This window comes from Diorhabda sublineata, chromosome X, assembly GCF_026230105.1.
Source record: "Diorhabda sublineata isolate icDioSubl1.1 chromosome X, icDioSubl1.1, whole genome shotgun sequence".
Taxonomy (NCBI): Eukaryota; Metazoa; Arthropoda; class Insecta; order Coleoptera; family Chrysomelidae; genus Diorhabda; species Diorhabda sublineata.
Genome location: NC_079485.1, coordinates 13,790,093 through 13,795,890, shown reverse-complemented (window position 1 = coordinate 13,795,890; position 5,798 = coordinate 13,790,093).

Below are 5,798 nucleotides of genomic sequence, written 5' to 3'. Positions count from 1 at the left end.
TTTTCTTCTTTTCTACATAGCATGGTTTCGCATCGCTTTCTTTTAATTGGTTCAGGTGTTGCCTCTTGAACTTCTTGTTGTGCTTCCAAGGTTTTGTAATTTTTGAGCAAATCTTTGGTTTGTCGTGGAAGACTTTTTATTTGGGCCCTCACTTTTAGTTGTTCGTCTAGCAAGGTTAGTCCTAATTTTTTCAAATATTCTCTTCTTGTGACAAACGTATTTTTGTTTCCAGGAAATATCACCCGCGAGTTGATTCCAGCTACGTTTAGTAAATGGTAAATAATTACCATAGGCCACCTCTTAGTTCATTTATAAACATTATAAGTAGCGCAAAGTTTGTCGACCACATCAACGCCGGATTTTGTGTTGTTATAAAATGATATTATTTCTGGCTTTTTTGAAGCATCTTCTTTTACTTCGTTCGACGCCACATGCAAACTGGAAATAAGGACTACGGTTTTTCCTTTTTTCGGAACATATGAAACTAATGTTTCATTTTTTGTATATCCAAATATACTGTCAAATACTTGACGCTCTTTTGGTAAGACGAAGTTAGCTGGAAGTTTTTATTCTTCCGAACTGTCTCCACGTACGATAGCTTCTTTTCTTCTAACTTTCTCACCAGATCTACATTTATGAACCAATTGTCTGCGGTAATATTTCTACCCGACTGAAAAATTGGTTCAGACAATCTCATTACTACGTCAGAGGATGAATTGCTTTGCCGAAAGGGTCCTTCTGGCTGTTGCCCACAATAGATTTCCAAATTCGAAGTATAGTAAAGTTTGACGACACACAAACAGAAAATTCTGATACCATATTTGTTTGATTTCGACGGTATGTACTGTCGAAATGCACATAGATCACGATATGCTGGCAGCATTTCATCTATGGTCACGTTTTGCCCAAGATGATAATTTTTTTTGCAGTTTTCAATGAAATTACTCAAGAGATTCCTAACAGCTGCTAACTTGTCAAATTGACGTCTTTCTTCTCTTGTAGACCGATCATCAAATCTAGACATCTGAGTAGAAATCTGAGGCGCTTTTTAGTCATTGCCATTTTGAAAAGATCAATTCCTAGCCCGTCAGATGCCCAAAAATCTTTGAAATTGCGGTGACCTCCTCGAAATACACCTGCTAGGTATAACAGGCCAAACAATGCTCTTATTTCAATCAAGTCTGTAGGACGACAATTTCTTTCACGGTTGAATTTGGCTTTTATACTTTCTATATATAGATTTGTGGAATCAACTATCATGTTTAGCATATTACTAAAAAATAGATTCCAGCAGTCTAATTCAGTTTCGGCGTTTATGGCTGTTTGACCAATTACACCAGGTAACTTCATCATAATATTATGAGGACGGGCTCGAGTTACTCTTGGTACAATTTCACTCCATCGTGTTCCGTCTTTGCCTACAATGACCATTTCAATGTAACACAATACAAGTGCATAAAATAGCTTCAGCTTATCCAAAAAAATTACTGTTTTCTTGGTTTCCACTGTCATCGTTTCCATCGGCATCGTTTTCATCGTCATCGCTTACTTCAAGTTTATGATTAGTCTCGGAATCAACTGTCTCGACGTTTCAGATTCATCAGAGTCATCCACATCTTCTTGTAAATGTTCGTCCTCGGAAAAAGCGAGACTAGTAAGTTCTTCAATATCTTCTGGTTTCGAAAAGTCGTAAATTTTTGTACTCATGTTTTAATTTGACACTCGCACAAGCACTTTTAGAATACAAATAAACACTTAAAAACAATAAAATTTACGTTTGAATAATTACAAAATGAACGAGAACTTATCTCAACTAAATCTGAAGATAAACTGACGCTTTTGGTCGCGCTGTATCTAGCAGGTACAAATCCGGCAGTCGGACGGGTTTAGGATGGCCAGGGATTGTAAAAGTGAAATCAGTCGATTGTACTTCTAGGAAAGAGATACATCGACCGAGAACTACTGCAAATCTACATTTTCTAGAGCTATTAGATAAATAAATATTTAGCAAAAAGTTAGCCATGTATGTCGTAGATACACGCGTGACTAATGGAAGGTTAATTAGGAAGCCCCAATCACAGAATATCAACAAGAAACAAATTTAAAATGGATTAAAATGGAAAAGTACAAACAAAATTCAAGTTTAAATATATTAGCTTTAATTTATTTTAGTTAAATTAATAATGTGCGTGTCCTACACACTAAATAGATATGTAGAAGATAAATTTCAAAGAAAAGATGGGTTTGTCAAAGTTCACATCATTTTTGTTCCAAAAATCCCATCTCGTTAAAGTATGTGACGGTTATAGTAGAGCAGTGGCTGCAAAACTTTTGAGTTGGTGAGCCATCCTACCATTTATAAACCTTGCATTGAGCTACCTAGGAATACCATGTATAATTCGTTGGGTAAAATATTTATAACCATTTCTTTATCGACGTTTACAGCCTCGATAATCATCCGGATGCTCATTCGACGATCTGCACGCACAATTTGATTGATTTATGGCACTGTTTCCGGAGTTGAAACAGTCAAAGGGCGCTGGTCATCTTCAGTGCTCTCTCGGCCCTCACTAAAGCACTTACATTACTCAATTGTCTCCATAGGCCTCTTGCAACAATTTATAGCACTCAGTCGGAGTTTTTTTCAATTCAACGAGAAATTTGACATTGATACGTTGCTCGAGAGCTGACAACAAAAAAAACTCGTTCGTTTCAAACCGCTTCTGGACAAATACTACAATAGTGACGGAAACGTGTTTAGGACGTGTATAGAGAAGATATCTAGATACCCAACGCGTCTAAGGCGCTATCTAGGCGCAGTCTCGTTATTTAATAGCCAGACCTCGTATTTTGATTGTAGATCGAAAATTCAATGTTTTATGGAATTAATTCTTCATCAAGACGATTTATTGAGAAAAGTATTTGGAAACGTCTGAGAAATAATTTCTTTTAGATTATATTAATACTAGGATATTATTAATAATCTAGATCCATCTTCTGCTTGCGCTTGATGTGAAATGTTTTCATGCTGCGATATTAAGGCAGATTAATTTCGTCTTTACTTTGTTAAACTAGTGTCAGCTATAATTTCGGTATTCATATAAACATTATACTCCGTTGAAAACATTCAATTCAAAATCCTTCAAGTATCTTTAGCCAATTTGGTAACAGTAGAACATAACTCACAAATCTCACTGTATGTCGTTGGGGTTTATAGTCGGATCCCTAGATAATACAAAGGAGAATATTAAGAACACCTGGGGTACCTAAAATTTATAGGATTAATACATATAATAGATCATTTAAATTGTACATATCTGGAAACTGTAGGATTTCGCAGCCTCTTAACGTGTGCAATTTCGTAGCGACGTTTATGGAGAATTATTAGGTTCATAACGGCCAACTGTGAAAAGATGAATATTTTTGAAAACTTTTAATATTCACACAAGAAATTATGATGTGCAAGAAACAGACTGAAGTGTAAATAAAAAATATCCACTTCTTTGGAAACGAAAACGTCTTATAAACAACAAGATAACCATCGAGAAACTTTGGAATGAGTTTTCTCATTTTGTATAATACAGTGCTTTTCAGATAAAAGTATCCACCTTTAATAACTTTTGTCATACTGGTATTTAGAAAAAATCCAAAAACACGTCAATTTATGTTGGAAGGGGCAAGCATTATGGCTTATTTAAACTTACTGGAAAAGCCACCCCCTCACCCCTAGCAGCATCCCCTTTATTTTTTTAAATTACTTTTCATATTTTTTATGTAAAATTTGGATACTCCTCTTTGAGCTGATTTCAAAAATGTATAATACTTGTAGGTTAAAGTGATTAGTTTATGAGATAAACAATTTTTCTTTTAAAAGCACAAATTTTACTTATTATTTACTTTCACCTTATTTGCCTGTACTAAAATGGGTTGTACAACAGTTCAAACTCTTTAATCTTTTTAACTGTGCTATTTATTATGAAGTTACAATAGTTACAATAAGAAGTTACAATAAGGTGAAAGTAAATAATAAGTAAAATTTGTGCTCTTAAAAGAAAAATTGTTTATCTCATAAACTAACCACTTTAACCTACAAGTATTATACATTTTTGAAATCAGCTCAAAGAAGAGTATCCAAATTTTACATAAAAAATATGTAAAGTAATTTAAAAAAATAAAGGGGATGCTGCTAGGAGTGAGGGGGTGGCTTTTCCAGTAAGTTTAAATAAGCCATAATGCTTGCCCCTTCCAACATAAATTGACGTGTTTTTGGATTTTTTCTAAATACCAGTATTACAAAAGTTATTAAAGGTGGATACTTTTATCTGAAAAGCACTGTATAATAGGAGCAATTATAAGGGATGATCCACAATTACACATTGTTGTCTAAACTCCTATCTTCAGTTAATGAAACCTCCAATTAACTAACAGATATTATCAAAATGTTTCTAGCAAAAACAATAAATTACTGAATATAAATACTTCATTGATGAATTGATGCGAACCAAATTTTCCGAATTGTTTTTTTAAATTACGATGACTGAATAACGCCAATACGATCTTACCTGTACATGTGTCAACTTACTAATTCGATTTATGATAATTCTTTAACACAATTTTATGAGCTCGATTGAGATTGTGGTAGTGGTTGAGACTACATGAGCCAGAGTTGAATTAGACCCTCATAAAAATACCATAAAAGCTGGATTGCTGCCATTATACATTCGTGGTTAGGTCGTTGCTGATGAGAGTCTCTCTAGTATGTACTCCATCAAATGACTTTTTTATCTTGCTTAATTTTTAGAACGCTGTAATTTTCTTGAGATTTTCATTATATTATAAAAAAGTGACAACTGAAGAATGATGAAATTTCGAGAAAAAAAAGTTTTATTTTCCTAAAATTCCATCGAGACTATAATATAAAGTGTATCAGACACATTTCATGAATATTATACGTGATACTTTGGAAGAAGAGATTTTAGTTTTTTTTTGTAAAAAAATTCATCACAACTTTCTTAAAGTTTATATGAAACTTTGTTATATACAAGTAACGAATCGAGAATAAGTTTACTATTCACTTGAAGGGAATGTACGAGGATGGTTCCAGAAAAACCTAACGCAATAAAGAAAACACAAAATTTCATACTTTTCCTTTGCCGCATCCGGTGAAATAAATGATAAACGTGACTGGAGATTAAGTAATGATCTTTGAATCGGCCAATCCGAATCTATTAGACAATTAGAAAGCAGAGAGCGATAACAAGTAGGGTCTGGCCTAAGGGATTTTGTCCTAATTTTATTCCCAGTCGGGGTTAATTATCGACCATCACTGGGGAAATTAATCCTAGCCAAGTTGGAGATTGTCGGCTACTGAAACTAATATCCACTACAGGGCATTATTTGTAATAATTATGGCTAGGCAGTTAAGATGCTTACCGCTTTGATTGCGATTCGACGGAGCATGGAATTTGCACATTCGACAAGTTCAATATTACATCGAGGATTATTATTTTCGAAAAAAAAATCATTCCCAAGAAAAACTAAAAAAAAAATTAAAAGTATTCTTATTATCGATTCAAATTTTCACGGTAGATGGTGTTGTGGAAGTAGCAGTAGCATTTGAGGTTATATTCCTGTGAAGAAAGTGTTTCTGTTGAAAACTCTGAAGCGATACATTTAGCAATGCTTCTTTACTATACAAAAGGTTACATCGAATCACAAACATGCATAGAAATTTCTGCTGTTTACAGTGAGAAGTCTGCAACTTTATCATCAGATATTTTGCAGCCGTTTGAAAAAAT